At 49.6% G+C, this 17,206-nt stretch overlaps 1 protein-coding gene and 1 pseudogene across 2 annotated transcripts in view; one reads left to right on the top strand and one right to left on the bottom strand.

Annotated features, from left to right (window-relative positions):
- Positions 1–9,539: 9,539 nt before the first annotated feature.
- LOC308627609 (sphingosine-1-phosphate transporter MFSD2B-like) lies at positions 9,540–17,038 on the bottom strand (annotated as a pseudogene). The gene is made up of 11 exons: positions 16,994–17,038; positions 16,865–16,943; positions 16,646–16,775; positions 14,704–14,794; positions 14,457–14,587; positions 13,953–14,027; positions 13,562–13,642; positions 13,245–13,354; positions 12,744–12,887; positions 12,205–12,375; positions 9,540–11,395 (listed from the first exon to the last, which is right to left on the bottom strand). The product of its transcript is annotated as a sphingosine-1-phosphate transporter MFSD2B-like (transcript).
- Positions 14,141–17,206, top strand: part of LOC308627784 (UBX domain-containing protein 2A-like) — a 42,385-nt gene continuing 39,319 nt past the window's right edge. Inside the window, exon 1 of the mRNA XM_081254171.1 lies at positions 14,141–14,510. The gene's annotated coding sequence lies outside the window, so the exon portion shown is untranslated. The remainder of the gene's footprint in view (positions 14,511–17,206) is intronic.

Genomic DNA, 17,206 nt, shown 5'->3' with positions numbered 1-17,206 from the left:
TTAAAAGAGCCCAAGCCATCTGCCCTTTTTATTTTTTTGCGGTACGTGGGCCTCACACTGTTGTGGCCTCTCCCGTTGCGGAGCATAGCCTCCGGACGCGCAGGCTCAGCGGTCATGGCTCGTGGGCCCAGCCGCTCCACGGCATGTGGGATCTTCCCGGACCTGGGTGCGAACCCGTGTCCCCTGCATCGGCACGTGGACTCTCAACCACTGCGCCACCAGGGAAGCCCCCATCTGCCCTTTGAGAGGTCCTGGAAGCAATGACAGACTAGAAGCAATAAGCATACCAAAAGCCTACATCTTGGCTTCTAACTAAAATTTTCCAAGAAAAGGAATCATGGCTCCTTAGAGAAAAGACTGATTCCAGGGTTGGACAGAGAAAGAACAAATGAGCCCGAAATATCTTGCACCAGAAAGTAAGATGGTGTTCAGTGAATGATGAAGACATATCAAAAGGACACTGAAGCCACCTGAAGGGGTTCCCACTGGACAAGTCTGGGAAATGGAACATCAAAGTAAATAATGATACTAATGGATTATAGCTCATTGAATACAACAAAAACCCATGAGGAGTCCATACTATTAGATCTTAAAAAATCAGGAAAAGATGGACTTTTAAATAAATTCAACAGTCATATGGAATCACCATTACCAAGATAAATTCCAGATATATCCAAGATCTAAAATTTAAAAATTGAACCTGAGGGTGATGTCAGCAAAATGAAAGAATAGGCAGCTCCAAGCTCCTGTCCCCACAGAGACATTGAAAAACAAGCAGAAACCATTAGAACCAAGTTAGAACTCTGGAAAGTAGTCAAAGGTTTACAGCTATCAAGCAAATGATGAATCAAGAAAAATACAACTTAAAAACAGCAGGGAAAACAAACCAATTCAAAACTGGGCAAAGGATGTGCACAGATATTTCTCCAAAGAAGAAATATGAGTAGACAATAAGCACATGAAAAAGATGCTCAACATCACTAGTCCCAATGAGATACCACTTTATACACATCAGAATAGCTATTATTTAAAAAAACAAAAATAATAAGTGTTGACAGGGATGTGGAGAAATTAGAACACCAGAATATTGCTGGTGGAAATGTAAAACAGTACAGCTGCTGTAGAAAAGGATTTGGTGGTTGAGGCATTACTCACAATAGCCAAGAGGTGGAAATAATCCAGATGTCCCTCAACAGATGAATGTCTGAACAAAATGTGGTATATACATACAACGGAATATTAATTAGCCGTAAAAAGGAATGAGGGTTTCCCTGGTTGCACAGTGGTTGAGAGTCCGCCTGCCAATGCAGGGGACACGGGGTCATGCCCCGGTCCGGGAGAAGCCACAACAGTGAGAGGCCCACGTACCACAAAAGAAAAAAAAAAAAAAAAGAAAGAAAGGAATGAAGTTTTGATACATTAAGGGACTGGGAGAAGAGAGGAATGTAGAATTACTGCATAACGGGCACAGAGTTTCTGTTAGGGACCATGAAGAAGTCTTGGAAATGGACAGTGGTAATGGTTACACACCACTGTGAATATTATTAATGCTGCTGAATTGTACACTTAAAATTGGTTAAGATGGCAAATTTTATGTTATATATGTAGGTATTTTACCACAATAAAAAAAAACCTTTAAAAAGGCAAACTTTTTAATTATTAAAGAAAACATGGTAAAGTTCCCTTATACCCTAGAAGAGAAGACAACTTTCCTATAACTCAAATCCAGAAGCAATAAGGGAAAAGACTGATACATTTAACTATGTAAGAATAAAAAATTTTTTTTTAATTTCTACAAAGTAAAAACACAGATGACAAACAAACAAATAAACAAAGGGAACTGGCATTACAACCAAAAGGTTAATATATAAAGAACTGATACAGAGAAGAAAAAGGCCAACAATCAAAAGGCAACAAATATGAACAGAGGCGTCTCAGAAAGAGAGAAGCAAATGGCCCTAAAATATGTGAAAAGATGTCAGTCTCACTTATAATGAAATAAATGCAATTGAAACTATATCATGATACCATTTCTCACCGATCAGACTGGCAAAAACTTAAAAGTCTTGCAACACATTTTGTTGCTGAGTGTGGGGAAACAGCCTCAAACATTTTTGGTGGGAATGCAAAATGGCACATATCCGGGTAAGGGAATGTGGCATTACCTAGTCACCTATGCATATGACAAAGAATCTCTCCTTGACCAAACTGTAGTTAGGCTCCTCTGAGGCACCTTCTCAAGGAGGCATGACCTTGGGCTTCCATTTCTGTTCCTGTAGAGCCCAATTTTAGCAAGAATCCTGTTAAGCAGCTTTACCCAGAATCCCTCCACCCTTGATACCTGATCAAATTCCTCACTCTGCACTCCCCCCACAACCCCGCCACGATACTGATCACCCTGGCCTGCCTTCAGCAAGAATCTTGTAGTTCAGTTTAGCAAGAATCCCACCTTACCTTTGAGGTATCTCTCAGTAATTTTCCATCCACTGACCCATACCTTGCTCTTTGACTATAAATCCCCAGTTGTCCATCTTTAAAAAAAAATTATTTTATTTATTTATTTATTTTAGGCTGCATTGGGTCTTCATTGCTGTGCGTGGGCTTTCTCTAGTTGCGGCGAGCGGGGGCTACTCTTCGTTGTGGTGCGCGGGCTTCTCATTGTGGTGGTTTCTCTTCTTGTGGAGCACAGGCTCTAGGCGCACAGGCTTCAGTAGTTGTGGCACGTGGGCTTCAGTAGTTGTGGATTGCAGGCTCTAGAACGCAGGCTCAGTAGTTGTGGCGCACGGGCTTAGCTGCTCCGTGGCATTTGGGATCTTCCCGGACCCGGGCTCGAACCCATGTCCTCTGCACTGACAGGCGGATTCTTAACCACTGCACCACCAGGGAAGCCCCTGTCCATGTTCTATTCAGAATCGAGTCCAGTTCCACACTGAGGTCTCTTTTCCCCTATCACAATAGTTTCTGCTTTAACTACTGTCCAGCTCTGTTTTTTCTTTGACACGTATATCTAGAAATCCCATTATCCAAAAATCCATCCCAATGATACTTTACCAAAAATATAAAAAGGTGGATACACTAGACTATTCGCTGTAGTATTATTTACAGCATTGATTGTAACAGCAAAGCCTGTAAAAAACCTCAACTTGTCCATTAATAGGGACTTCTTGAATAAACTATGGTAAATCCACATAGTGGGATATACTGTTAAGTGAAAAAAGCAAAATGGAGAAAAATATGTATGATATGGTACTGTTTATCTAAGAAAGAGGTGAACATGAATATACGTATATTTGTTTACATTAGGAAAAAATGAAAAAGTAAACCAAAAAATAAATAATAAGGTTACTTATAAAGTGGGAGAGAGGGCACTGGGTGAAGGGAGTAAGGGCAGAAGCTGGATTTCTCTGAATGTATCTTGATTTTTAGATCAACTTTGGACCCATGTAAATATTTTATGCACATATAAAACAAAGGTAAATTTTAAAAAAGCAATCCCTAAAAACTGAAAGTAAAAATGAAACGAATTAACTGACAGAGAGGAATTATTTCAAGTAAATTTAAAACATGGTAATTTTACCATATATCCTAGTGGGATGAACCCAAAGAGGAGAAATGAAGTTTCTAGTAGTCATATTATCAGCAATAATATATTAGTATTGTTTATATGAAAAGTATGGTATAAAGATAAAGCAGTGGGTCTCAACCAGGAGGCAACAGTGCCCCTGAGAAGATATGTGGCAATGGCCGGAGGCATTTTTGGGCTGTCACAATAACTGGGGTGGAGGGTGCTACTGGTATCTAGTAGATGAGGTTAGGGATGCTGCTGAAAATCCTACAATGCACAAGGCAGCCCCCACAAGAAAGTATTGCCCAAAATGTTAATAGTGTTGAAGTTGAGAGACCCGGAGATAAAGCAAAGAAGTAATTATGATCTGTCCCTAAAAACCAAGATTTTTTTTCAGAGTAAGAGTAAAGAGATAGAAATATAAAAATCAAAGAAGCCAAGCAAAAATCCTGTCATCCTATATTTTAAATCGGAAACATCATTACGAACATTATCATTTCTCTTAAGAAAATACATAGTGGCTCTGTCCACTGAAAAGGCCAAAAAGCAATAAGCAATCAGACAACAATGAGCACAGCACACCTACCGCCCAGATTTGTGGTCTCCAAATACTATTTCTCACCAAAAGGAATCAGTTTCTTAGAGAAATGGCTGTCTCCAGGTCTGGGGCAAGAAATATGCACTTTATGCCTTGTATTGACACCTTGGATTAATGTCAAAAGGAATCAGAAGTTGGGAATTCCCTGGCGGTCCAGAGGTTAGGACTCGATGCTTTCACTGCGGGGGCCTGGGTTCGATCCCTGGCCAGGGAACTAGGATCCCCCAGGCCATGAGGCACAGCCAAAAATAAAACAAAACAAAACGAAAAAAAGGATTCAGAAGTCAGTTTGAAAAGGCTACCATTGGTGAAAGATGGGACTGAAAAACAGCTACATGAATTGAAACACATCAAATACAAGTTCATACTGATACTCATTAAAACACAGAAACTCATTCACAGAAACACAGAAACTCATTTCCAGAACAGTAGGGTACCAATTTATTTTGAAAACTGGCAAGTAAGGGAAAGAATCAAGTATTCATCCTGCCTTTCCTGTATGAACTAACTCAGAGTAATCGAAGAGTTAATAAAAGAAGTTTCCTTTATAAATGAATTCAGCTAAATGAAGGTTTATAGAATTAGAGTATCTCCAATTTGCAACCCCGAATGCAAACAGACCTAGGCAATGATATCAATGGCTGCTAACATCACACAAAGGAAACAGACATAAATATATGCCTCAGTGTGAAAGCTCAAACCACCACGTGTGAAGCCTTCCTTCTAAAAATGAAACTGAATCCATTCAAGCCTCTAGGTCTAAACATCAGATTACAGGAAAGATAGGGCACAGAGGAACATGATCAGTTGACATCACAGGGGCACAATCAACAAAATCCAGAACTCGGGAAATTCTTCAGGAGAAATGATCCATTTTCTTCAATATATATATTACCAGGGAGAAAAAAGAAGTAGAAATAATCTTTTTAAATATTTAAGAGATATATCAATTAATTACAACATATGGACCATATTTATGTTATTATTTAAAGAAACTAAATGGAAAAAAGCTACGAATCAGGAACATTTGAACACTGGATGGATATTTGATGATATGTGGAGTAACTGTTAATTTTAAAGGTGTGACAATGGGATTGTAGCTTTTTAATAAATTTATTTATTTATTTATATTTTTATTTTTGCCTGCGTTGGGTCTTTATTGCTGCGTACGAGCTTTCTCTGGTTGCGGTGAGCAGGGGCTCCTCTTCGTTGCGGTGTGCGGGCTTCTCATTGCGGTGGCTTCTCTTGTTGTGGAGCATGAGCTCTAGGCACACGCGGGCTTCAGTAGTTGTGGCATGTGGGCTCAGTAGTTGTGGCTCGCAGGCTCTAGAGCACAGGCTCAATGGTTGTGACACGCGGGCTTAGTTGTTCCGCGACATGTGGGTTCTTCCTGGACCAGGGCTTGAACCCATGTCCCCTGCATTGGCAGGTGAATTCTTAACCACTGAGCCACCAGGCAAGTCCCCTGTAGCTTTTTTCTTTTTTTTTCAAATTTATTTATTATTTAATTTAATTTATTTATTGTTTCTGGCTGCATTGGGTCTTCGTTGCTGCGCACAGGCTTTTCTCTGGTTGCGGCTAGTGGAGGCTACTCTTCATTGTGGTGCGTGGGCTTCTCATTGCGGTGGCTTCTCTTGTTGTGGACTATAGGCTCTAGGTGCACAGGCTCCAGTAGTTGTGGTTCGCGGGCTCTAGAGCGCAGGCTCAGTAGTTGTGGCGCACGGGCTCAGCCGCTCCGCGGCATGTGGGATCCTCCCAGACCAGGGCTTGAACCCGTGTCCCCTGCATTGGCAGGCAGACTCTGAACCACTGCGCCACCAGGGAAGCCCCCCTGTAGCTTTTTCAAGTACTTGTTTTAGGGGCTTCCCTGGCGGTCAAGTGGTTAAGACTCCGTGCTTCCACTGCAGGAGGCATGGGTTCAATCCCTGGTCAGGGAACTAAGATCCTGAATGCCATGTGGTGAGGTCAAAAATAAATAAAGTATTTGTTTTAGCTACATACTGAAATATCTAGATGAAATCCAATTACTAGAATTTGCTGCAAAATAATCAAGTGGGGTGAGGAGTGCAGGGAGTATAATTGAAACCAAAATGGCTATGACTTGATAATTAGTGAAGCTGGGTAATGAGTATACGTGGGAGTTTACTATTCTCTACATTTTTATATATGTTTGAAATTTTCATAATAAAAATTGGGATAAAAGAACTATCTTAAAAATATATACATGTAGAGTTGTACAATGTCATTTCATTAGCTTCTTAAAAGGCAGTACTTTTGCTCTATCAGTAAGTTACTCAATAATCCAAGAATGGCAGTAGTTCCAAAGATCTGCATCCTCAGTGAGAAATAATGTATGTGAATCTTACTCCCCAAATTAGAAATGTGAAGTGGGGAAAAGTACTATGAACTCATATTTAAAGTGCTGAACATGAGAAATAGATTGGTCATGTTTAGGATAAAGATACATCTGTTTTAAGACAACCAAAGGAAAAAAATAAAGACAACCAAAGAGCTTCATAAGACATTTTGTTGAGTCACGGCTTAAAGGCAATGTGGGCACAGAGAGAAATTTTAGCAGCACACGGATGTGCCGTGTGAAGTCAAACACAGACAATAGTTATAAACTGCCTATTGCACAATTAAAGTTATCACTTGTCAACATTCAAGGTAGGAAAAATCAGATCTGTTCTATGGAACCTGGAATGCCTGATTATTAAAGGAAAACACAACCAAACTGATTATGGAGAGAAAAGTACAATGCTTTAGTAAACCTACATAGTTATAATTTGTAACCAGACTTTTAATTAAAAGTCCCCCAAACAAGATTACAATTACTTTTTATATGTGCTTAAAACAAACAGTTAAGAGAATGTTACTATTAGGTCATGATAGACTGTTTATGATAATCAAGGTCCCAGAGTCTACTCTCCAGATTTAAAACTAAAGAAAAACAATTTTGGACTTCCCTGGCAGTCCAGTGGTTATGACTCCACGCTTCCAATGCAGGGGGAGCAGGTTTGATCTCTGGTCAGGGAACTAAAATCCCACATAAATAGAGTGGGGTAGAGGTGGTGGTAGTGAATGAAATCACATGGCCCTGGGAAGCCTAAGATGGCCACAGAGCATCAAAGGAAGATGAAGCAACGGAAAAGTCAGAAAATGTATGGTCAGAGATGGTGGAGGAGAACCGGGAGGGAGGTAAGGGAGCCAAGGAGGGCAGGGTTTTGAAGAAGCATGGTCAGCATTATGGCTACCTGTGATTGAGGTTTCCTTGGTCAGTGTCACCCCACCTAATCATTAGACCTGTCCCAACACGTAGGTAACAGTGTACACATTTCTTTCAAGAAATAAATGGAGGGACTTCCCTGGTGGTCCAGCGGTTAAGACTCCGTGCTCCCAACGCAGGGGGCCCGGGTTCAATCCCTGGTCAGGGAACTAGATCCCTCATGCTACAACTAAGAGTTCACATGCCTCAACTAAAGATCCCACCTGAGGCCCGTGAGCCATGGCCGCTGAGCCTGCGCGTCCGGAGCCTGTGTTCTGCAACGGGAGAGGCTACAACAGTGAGAGGCCCGCGTACCGCAAAAAATAAATAAATAAAAAAATAAAGATCCCACCTGCTGCTACTAAGACCTGGCGCAGCCAAATAAATATTTTTTTTTAAAAATGGAGGCTCAGATTTGTTTTAAAAAGTTGACTAAAACCACTAAGAGAGGAAAGCAACATACAGACTCCCTTCTCCCTTTCGCTGATGCTGGAGTGCGCCTGCCAGGCTGCACTGTCTCCTCAGTGGGCAGGCAGAGGCCAAGTTCAGTGGGTTAAGGAGGGAATGGTAGGGGCTTCCCTGGTGGCGCAGTGGTTAAGAACCCGCCTGCCATTGCAGGGGACACAGGTTCAAGCCCTGGTCCGGGAAGATCCCACATGCCGCGGAGCAACTAAGCCCGTGCGCCACAACTACTGAGCCTGCGCTCTAGAGCCCGTGAGCCACAACTACTGAGCCCGAACGCCTAGAGCCCGTGCTCCACAACAAGAGAAGTCACTGCAATGAGAAGCCCGCGCACGGCAACCTGAGAAAGCTTCACAGCAACGAAGACCCAGCACAGCCAAAAAAAATCACACTCAAAAAAAGGAGGGAATGGCAGGTGAGGGTCAGGAGACAGGAGACAACGTTGTGGAGCGGGGTGGCGGAGGAGAGAGTGAAGGGAACAGGAAAGGCTGTTTTTGTTTGTTCGAGGACGAGGGCACCATGGACATTCACTTGTTCAGTTAGCAGACATTTATCCATGTTGAACGTTCACCTCTGGGCACTGAGGATGTAGCCCTCGTGACATTTCTGTTTTAACAGAGGTGTCAAGCAGTAAACAAGAAAGCCGTTGATAACTATATAGTTGTATGTGGAGGTGGGTTCTACTGAGCACAAGCAAAGTGGGTGGAGCGTAGAGAGCTGGGGGTGGAGCAGGCGATTGTGGGGAAGCAGGAAAGGCCTCCCTGAGGAAGTGACACTTCAGGAGAGACCTGATCTTGTGAGACCTTGAGGGAGACTGTTGATGGGATGCAGGGGTGGGGCTGAGAGGGCCTTGAGCAAGTGGATGGCATGCTCTCCTGGATTTAAGTGGGGATGGAAAAGGTCGTGGAGAGGGAAGGGGCAAGGGGAGATGTCTGCCTTTGCTGGCGATAGGCCCTGGGCTGGCCGTGGTGGTAAGGAGAGATCTTCTTCCTCTGAAGCAGGAGGACGGGCTCTGAGGAGGGTGGGTGTCAGGAGAGGGACATGGATATGGGGGGAGCTCAGCGGGCAAATGTGAGCCGAAGGTCGAAGAGTAGGAATAATGGAATTACAGTGGAATCGAAGCATAGCGTCAGAGGCAGGGATGCTGGCGTTTGGTTTCAGAGGAGGAGTGGTCCTGTGATACCGAAGTCCTGGGTCAGCCATACCTCCAAAAACTATTTTAAGCCCTGGCTAGCTCCACAAGCTTTGGAATCAGGCCAACTTGGGTACAAGACCGTTTCTACCACCAACTGATCTTAGGCAAGTTGCTGAATCTCTCTAAGCCTGTTTCCTCATCTGAAAATGAGAATCTTAGTACCTGCTTCATACGGCTGCTATGAAGAAGAAATGCAGTAATACCTTTTGGCCAGCCCATGATTACCTCCTGTCTCTGAGATCTAACCCCTAACCCCCAACCCGCAGAGGTGGCCCCCTGCAGCTGTCTTTGTACAGTGAAGCTCTGATCCTTGAGACTGCTTTCCCGGGAAATAGCATAGGTAACATAAAAGGTGGCACAAGCTTCTGATCCCACCTGCGTTGCCCAGGTTTCCAGAGCACAGCATAACATAACATGGTAGAAACTACCTGGTCTTCGGTCGTACCAGGTACTGTCTCCACAGGGCCAGTGATTTTCCAGTGTTAGGAAACTGTTCTGTATGTGTGCGTGTGAGTGTGCAGTGTGTGAGGTATGTGTGTGGTGTGTGCGCCTGTGCACGGGGGGGGGGGGGAGGGCAGTGAGCAGAGCTTCCTGTCAGCCCCTTCCTGAACCGGTCAGGTGGACAAGGAAGAGAGTCCAAGCCCAGCTCTTTCTCTGGGGCCCTGTGACCTCAAGGATCAGGTGCCCATGTCAGTGTCACGGGGCCAGAAAGTTCAGGTATCAGACAGACTGGGTCACACTCTGCACTCTCTCTCTGAGGTCAGCTTCCTTCTTGTGCTATAGCATTTGTAGAGGAAGCTGAACACTTTAAGCTCTGAGGGGCACATCCTGCCTGAGTGTGTCTGAGCTCTGGGCGTCTTAGACCTCGCACCTAATCTCACACCTAAGAGGCAGCCAGAGGTCTAAAGAGGAAGGGGGCCTAGCCCTGGGCAGTGGGCTCAGGAGGGGACTGAGCTGGGGGCTGGGAGAAATGTTGGGGGCAGGTCTATACCTCCTGGTCTCCCTTGAGGTATCTGGGCTTCTCTAGGAGGAGTTGCTGGGGCATCAGGGTCCCCACAGGTTGCTCAACTCTTCCCCAGGCCCCAAACCCACATGAGCCACCTGGCCACTATCGAGTCTCAACTTTTTTTCTCTTCCAAAGGAAGGAAGGAACCCACCTCCCACATGGCATCTCTGGTCTGAGGAAATGCAGACTCTGGGACATGTGGCTGATGGGCCACAGCCAGTTTCAGTGACATCAGGCACCCTCCCCTTCCCTCCTCGGGACAGGGCTTTCCCAGGAGGTGGGATGAGAAGGCTGGCCACAGGCAAATTTTACAGACTCAGTAGAAGATAAACCCTTTAATTTGTTTCTGAAAAAATAAATCTCAGTGGGTCTTTCTTCCCCAAAGACATGGCCTCTAGAAAACGGTGGTTCCTGTGCTTTTATAAGATAAACTTTCAGGGGACTTCCCTGGCCGCCCAGTGGTTAAGACTCCGCACTTCCACTGCAGGGGGCACGGGTTCCATCCCCGGTCGGGGAACTAAGATCCCGCATGTGGTGAGGCACAGCCAGAAAAACAAAAAGATAAACTTTCAGAAAAATATTTCCACAAAAGTAACTTTTGTTCATAAAAATGATGGATCTTCGGTGGCTCGATATCAGTCAGTGTCCGCTTCTAGAAACAGTGTCATCCACTTAGCTGTACAAAGGGAAAGAAACACCTCATGCCCTGCTCAGTGTATCCCCACCACTGGCCCCATTCGCTCCCTCTGGGGTCTTCTGGCCTCGCTGCATCTGTCTCTCTCCTAATTGGACAGCCCAGCATGTCCGTCTGTCCCCACTCTGCCCACTCACGTGCTGTCAGCCTCTCTCAGACATCCAGTGGAACATCAGGGGAAACGAGTTCTGTGTGTCTGTCCTGTCAGGTAGCTTTGCCATCCAAGCAGGTTGGTGGGCCTGGTGCTCCCACAGGAAGTCTGCAGACCAGGCTGGTAGGGGCTTCCTTTTTCCAGGAATAGTTGCTACTGGTATGCTTTCCAGGTCACAGGTTGCCTGGAGCTGGGTAGTCAGGGGCACAGGCCTATCTGAGATGTCCTGCAGTCAACAGGCAAGACATGACAGGTGGGGGTCCTGGAGCCCAGGCCACTCCCTTCAGGAGAGTCACCGAAGACGCCATATCCCAGGGGAAAAGACAGGTCGTGTGTAAACTGGGAAGCAGGGGTGCCGAAGGGCTGAGAAGAAAGGGGGACTTGGAGTCCAGAAGATGCTGCTCCTGCCGCTCCAGCTCACACGAGTCTCAAGTTCAAGCGAGGCTGTAGCTGGTCCTCCTGTCGGAAAGGGAAGAAGCCAAAGGGAAGGAGGACGTGGGTGGGGCCCCGTGGAAGTGTCAGTGGCTGCTCCTTGTCTCTCTAGCAGCTCCTCCCCTTCTCAACCCCGTGAATGAAGCTAAAACCCTGTTCTTCCGAGTCCCACCAAGCAGTTCCCCATCCACCTGTTATTCCCCGAGTGTAGCGCATGAGCTCAGTAAGATGGGCTGGAGTCCCAGGCCGTCCACAGCAAGCAGTGAGGGACCCATGACAAAGCCACTTCCTGCCTATCGTGCGTGGTCCTCTGTATCTACATGGACTCGTGTTTGTAAACGCATGAGTGTCGGCAAAAAATGTGGACAAGGCTCGTGAACGTCTGCTGGACCAGACGTGTTGATACTGCAGCGCCTGCTTGGCCTCAGGCTCTGGGCTGAGCTCTTGGGACGCAAAAATGAAGAAAACAGACCCAGCTTTCAAGGTCTCCCCAGTCCACTGTGAAAGCCAGACAGTGAGCAGATCACCCTCGGGCAGTGGGATCGGTGGTGGTTCGCAGGGGGAAGAACAAGGTCAGAGAGAGCTGCTCGGTGCAGCCTGCGGCGGGGAGAGCGGAGACGGCTCCCAGGCTGGAGGGTGGTGCCATCCACCGGGCCCGGGGCACAGCAGGAGCAGCGATGGGGGAAGAAGATAAATTCGGTTTGGGGCCCATTTAGACTGACTGCCATGCTTGTGGGACATCAGGTGGAGGTGACCAAATGAGAGCCGTGCACATCTGCATGCCTCCCGGGCGTTGGCAGCCCTCCTGTGTATACCTGTGTGCGAGAGGTGCCTACCTCCCAAGGGAGCGGGAGCTGTTCCGACGTGGCACCTTTGGAGTGGGGCCGAACAGGAGGATGCACAGACCGATGAGGATCATGCAGGTGGGCATGGCACCGATGAGGACTTTGAGGGTCACCACTATCTGTTCCGCCTGCTTGCAGGCTCCTGACTCATACCCCGCAAAGCTGGGGAAACACCATCCCATGCATCCAGCTCAGAACCTGGCTTCCTGACGGAGGGGTCCCAAATGCCCAACCACGACGCTATCCTGAAACTTGGATAGTTTCCTGGCCACATCAGCATAACTATGGAGGACGGAGTGTGAGGGAACGAAGAGACCAGGGAGGAGTTCAGAGAAAGCTGAGAATGTGGGAAGCAGAGGCTTCAGAAGGGGTACAGCCACCAAGAAGGGCCCCTCCCAGTCATGTGCACAGAGAAAGCACCCTCCGGACCCACGGGTGACCCCTGGCTGGCTAAGGTGGAGGACTCTGCCCTCTGCTTCCCATGCCGCTAGTCTTTTGTGCCTCTGGTACAGCCCAGCTCTGTGACTCACTCCAGGCTGAGAGTGGAGATGCCCAGGGCGCCTGCACCTGAAAGCTTGGTGAAGAAGACATAGGATGAATAGGAGATGGTCTCCAGCCCAGGGCCGTGCTGGTGCTGCAGCTGGAATTCATCCACCACATCTGGAAGCATGGACCTGGGGGAGGGGGCTGCAGAATTATCCCTTTTATCCTCCCCACAGCCACCAGCCCAGGAGCTCTCTGGGGACAGAGAGTGAGTCAGATTCACCCCTGGGTCCCCGCTGCCCAGGACCGGCCCACAGAGTCAGACAATATTTCCCCAACACACAGCTGTCCACCATTCCTGCCGCCTGGCGCTCTTTCGGGAGGGCTCCACAGATGGCGCTGGCAGCCTCTATCTCCCGCAAGGCGGGGAGGGCCCCTCCCCAGCGCAGCCTGTGCACAAGGCCTGGGACAGCAGGTTGATGTGAAGGAGGGATACCCAGTAGGAAGGACGTGAGTCTCCCACTCCCATTTCCCTTCACCCAGCCTACCAGGGTAGCAGCAAGGACACGGCAATGCTCACGCCAGATACAAAGGCCACGACGTATGCCACGGGTGCTGTGGGCACAGCAGCCAGCAGGATTACAAATGGCACCATCCCCTAGGGAGACAGACACACTAGCTGCTCCCTCCACCTGCACCAACCCCCCTCAACTGCTCTTTGATGCACCCACTCACCACTCTACTGATGACCCCCTGCGCCTGGTACCCTGCTAGGCACTGAGCACTGCCGGCCCCCAGGAGGCTCAGGCTCCAAGGTCACTGCCCCCCCCATATCCCTCCAGGCCTTGCTTCCTGCCTCACTCACAAAGATCCCGAAGGCCGACATCCTCTTCCCAAATCGCTGCAGAACCCACTCCCACATCGGGGTGCTCAGCACTGCTGAGACCTGTGAGCGGACAGAATCATCACAGCCCAGGACACGCCACCTGCGCCTATGCCTGTGCCAGGCCCTCAAAGCCCTGACTTTTAGGAGGGACGCTCGACGTTGACCTTGCCCCCTGGCTGGAAACAGTGGCTGTGAATTTTATGACCCTGGCCCCAATTCCACACTCGGCTGAAATGCAGGTGACCAAGACCACAGCAGAGTCCAGAACACTGACCACCGGAAGTCCGGCCACGTGTGTCACGGCAAGGGTCACACATCCCCAACTCAGGCCCCCGAGCGCCCTTGCCTCTACCGCCCCAGGTCCCCTCACCAGGATGGTTATCACCAGGCTCTGCACATGGTCATGTAGCTGGGAGGCGTGTGCACCGAACAGGACCAGGTAGCCCTGCTCCACTTGAGGAGGTCGCCAGGAAGTGGGCGTGTATGGGAAATGGCAGAAACGTGGAAGTCAAGGGCAAGGCTAGGGTCTCAAGTCTGGCCTCCCCTTTGGGACCTCAAGCGTCCGGTTCCTACTGCCATCACGCAGTCCCCTCCCCAACGAAGGATGCTTATCCCTGACACAGGTATAAATGCCATTCCTAGTCCCTCTCCCCGGCACAGCTGAGAACCACCCGAGACAGCGTCAGCTTCCTGGTGTCTGGGCCCTGACCCTCCCCAGCCCCACAAGCTCTAGGCAGGTTTCTCTCCTCCCAGCACCAGCCTCGCCAGGCGCTTGCCAGCCACTGGTTTCTCTCTGGTGCAGTGGGGACGAGAGACACCTGAACCTACGCAGGGTCAGTATGGCCAGAGCCAAGCCAGTGGGGATCAGCCTGGCCAGAGGTACCTGAACGGCTGCCGAGATGAACAGGAAGGAGATGACCAGCTTCAGGTAGGGCGGGTGCCGGACTGTGAGCCGCAGCCCAGCCAGGAAGCTCAGGCCCTGGCCGGAGGCTCGGGCAGAGGCATCTGCAACACAGGAAGGGGACATCTTGGCTTGGTGGAGTTCAAAACCCAAACCCACGCCCAAGAGGAGCCCGGCCGCAGCTTCTGCTTCCCACACCCTGCCTGCACGCCGCACCTACCCGGTCGCTCCTTCACCCCCAGGCAGAGCAAACTACTGCACACGGGGTACGTCACAGCAACCACAGTGGCTGCAATGGAGTAGAGACGAGTCTGTGGGACAGGACAGGACCTCAGTGGGGGTGATGTCTCCAACCCACGGAGGTGGGGATACCCAGGGGCCGGGCAGGAGTACCTCCCAGTGGGAGCAGAGGGACCCTCAGTCCAAGCCCAAGGATGTGGGGTGCCCCTCCTCCCAACCATCCCAGCAGGAGAGGGAGATCTAAGGGCCCAGAGTGGTCCTTCTGCTGACCCCCTGCCTCCTGCGGGCATCCATGCCACCGTGGGTCTAAGCCCCATTCGCCTCTCTCTCTCTTTTTTTTAAGCAAACGTTCATTGGGGCTGATTTCTGCGTGCTAGACCCTGTGGTTACGGTGATGAATAAGTGATCCTGTGCATCCACAATAAGGGGCTTGGAGTGGGTGGGGAGACAGATCCAGGAGCAGACAGTGTGATGCATGATGACGCAGATAGATGTCAAAACCAGAACGGTGCTACCTAGCATTCAGAGGAAGACACATATGTAATAAGATACATTTAAGGCATGCATGGGAGTAACAGCCACACAATTCAGCACAGGGGTTGCCTTTGGTGGGGGAAGAAAGAGGGAGATGGGCAGGGCTTCACCAGTGTGGATCCAGCACAGTTGCACAGGGTCCCACATTCAGAAGGCACTGCACTTGGGAGTTAATGCTCTGCTGTCTTGAAATTCGTGATGATTTTATCTATGAATTTGTGTTTCGTAAGTGAAGTCGATGGAACAACAGAGTTGGAACTACCAAGAGGCACCTGAATGTTTCTCGCCTTGGCTCACACGAGGCTCCGCCTCCCGGGAGGGGTTCTCAGCCTCCTGCTCCCTACTTCTTGGCATCCCAGGCCCTGCCCAGCTCCTGCTCTCCAACCCAAGGCCACTGCCACCCTCTGTTCCACCCTCACCCAGACAGTAACCTAGTAGCTTTGGGGAGGGCACTTGTAGAGGCCTCAGTGGGGCCTAGGCATGGAAGAGGGGAGGGTGAATCTGCAGGTCGCAATCCCTCTGATCCCAGGCTCATAGCACCATGATGTGGTTTGAGGGCAGCTGGGCAGAGTCTCTCCCCACCCTGACTCAGGCAATCCCTAGACCGGGGCCGTGGGCCACGGGAAGGGGAAACTGACTTCCCCGCTCTCTCTGGGGCTCTAGAGCTCCACTTTGCACTGTGCTCAGGCACATTCTGTAGCTGGGCTACAGATGGGTCTGGGGATGGGGGGCTACACAAGGACTTCATTGTAATGTTTCCTTACGGGTGGTGAACCATGGGTGTTGGTGGTATTATTCTCATACCATTAATTCCCAAATGTCGGTGGAGGTGAGTGATGTCATTTGCTTAAGGAGAAAGGGCTGGGGGGTGGATAGAAGATGAACTTGATGGATAAATAGAGGCACGTCCCCTAACTGCTGAAAAGGGACCTGCTTTGAGGAGACACGAAGGGGTACTAGCCCTTTCACACTGGGGGTGGGGTTGGCGTTGGCAGTCACCCGTTCAGGGATGGGTAGGACTGGTCATAGGTCAGGTTTTGCCCAGGGCTCTGCCAGGACACCAAACCGTTCTGCTGTCTCTCTCCCCTGTCCCTGCCTGTGGCCCTTCCTCACCCCATCCCTTCTCTGGGGTCCGCCTCCTCCCCTCCAGATGGCCTGCTGATCTGTTGTCTGACTCCATGTTTAGAAGGCACCCAGCAGAAGCAGAGTTAGCAGGGAGGACGGAGGGCCTGGGCTCAGCTACAGGAGCAGGGAAGGAACGAGAGGGCATGGTGTGCAGAGCTGAGCCCCCAAACCACCATGAAGAGACCTGGGGGAGAAACGGCCCTGGAAGAAATAAGTGACCCGAACCGGGGGTCCCAGTGGGTCTGGGTAGCCTGGGCACTCACTACATTGGGGAGATGGCCACTTGTCCTGGGAGCGCAGTCTCCTTGCACCTGTGGGACCCGTGGGCACCAGACACGATGACTCCATGGACAGTGGCACCCATCAGCGTCCCTGCCATCTCCAAGGTCATCCCTGGGACAGAGTGTGTAGCAAGGTGACAGCTGGTGGGGCCAGGGAGAGAGCCATCCCACCCCACGCACCCGACGCCTGCCTTCACTCACGGTACACGGTGGCCAAGTCCCGCTCCCTGGGGCTGGGGATCAAGAGCATGGTCAGTGCCGTGTAGGGCACCTGGAAGAACTGAGAAACCGGGCAGAGTTTAGGTTGGCCCCTGCCACCAGACTGCCAACCCAGGCCACCAGCTTCCTAAGGCCAGGCCTGCGCCAGGCAGGCATGTTCCCACTGATGTTGGGGATTTGTGACCCTTGCCGTGACACACGTGGCCGGACTTCCGGTGGTCAGTGTTCTGGACTCTGCTGTGCTCTTGGTCACCTGCATTTCAGCCGAGGGTGGAATTGGGGCCAGGGTCATAAAATTCACAGCCACTGTTTCCAGCCAGGGGG

Source organism: Mesoplodon bidens (genome assembly GCF_964165515.1).
Source record: "Mesoplodon bidens genome assembly, chromosome: 14".
NCBI lineage: Eukaryota > Metazoa > Chordata > Mammalia > Artiodactyla > Ziphiidae > Mesoplodon > Mesoplodon bidens.
Note: the sequence above shows the minus strand (reverse complement) of the source record. Positions and strands in the feature narration are given on the sequence as shown.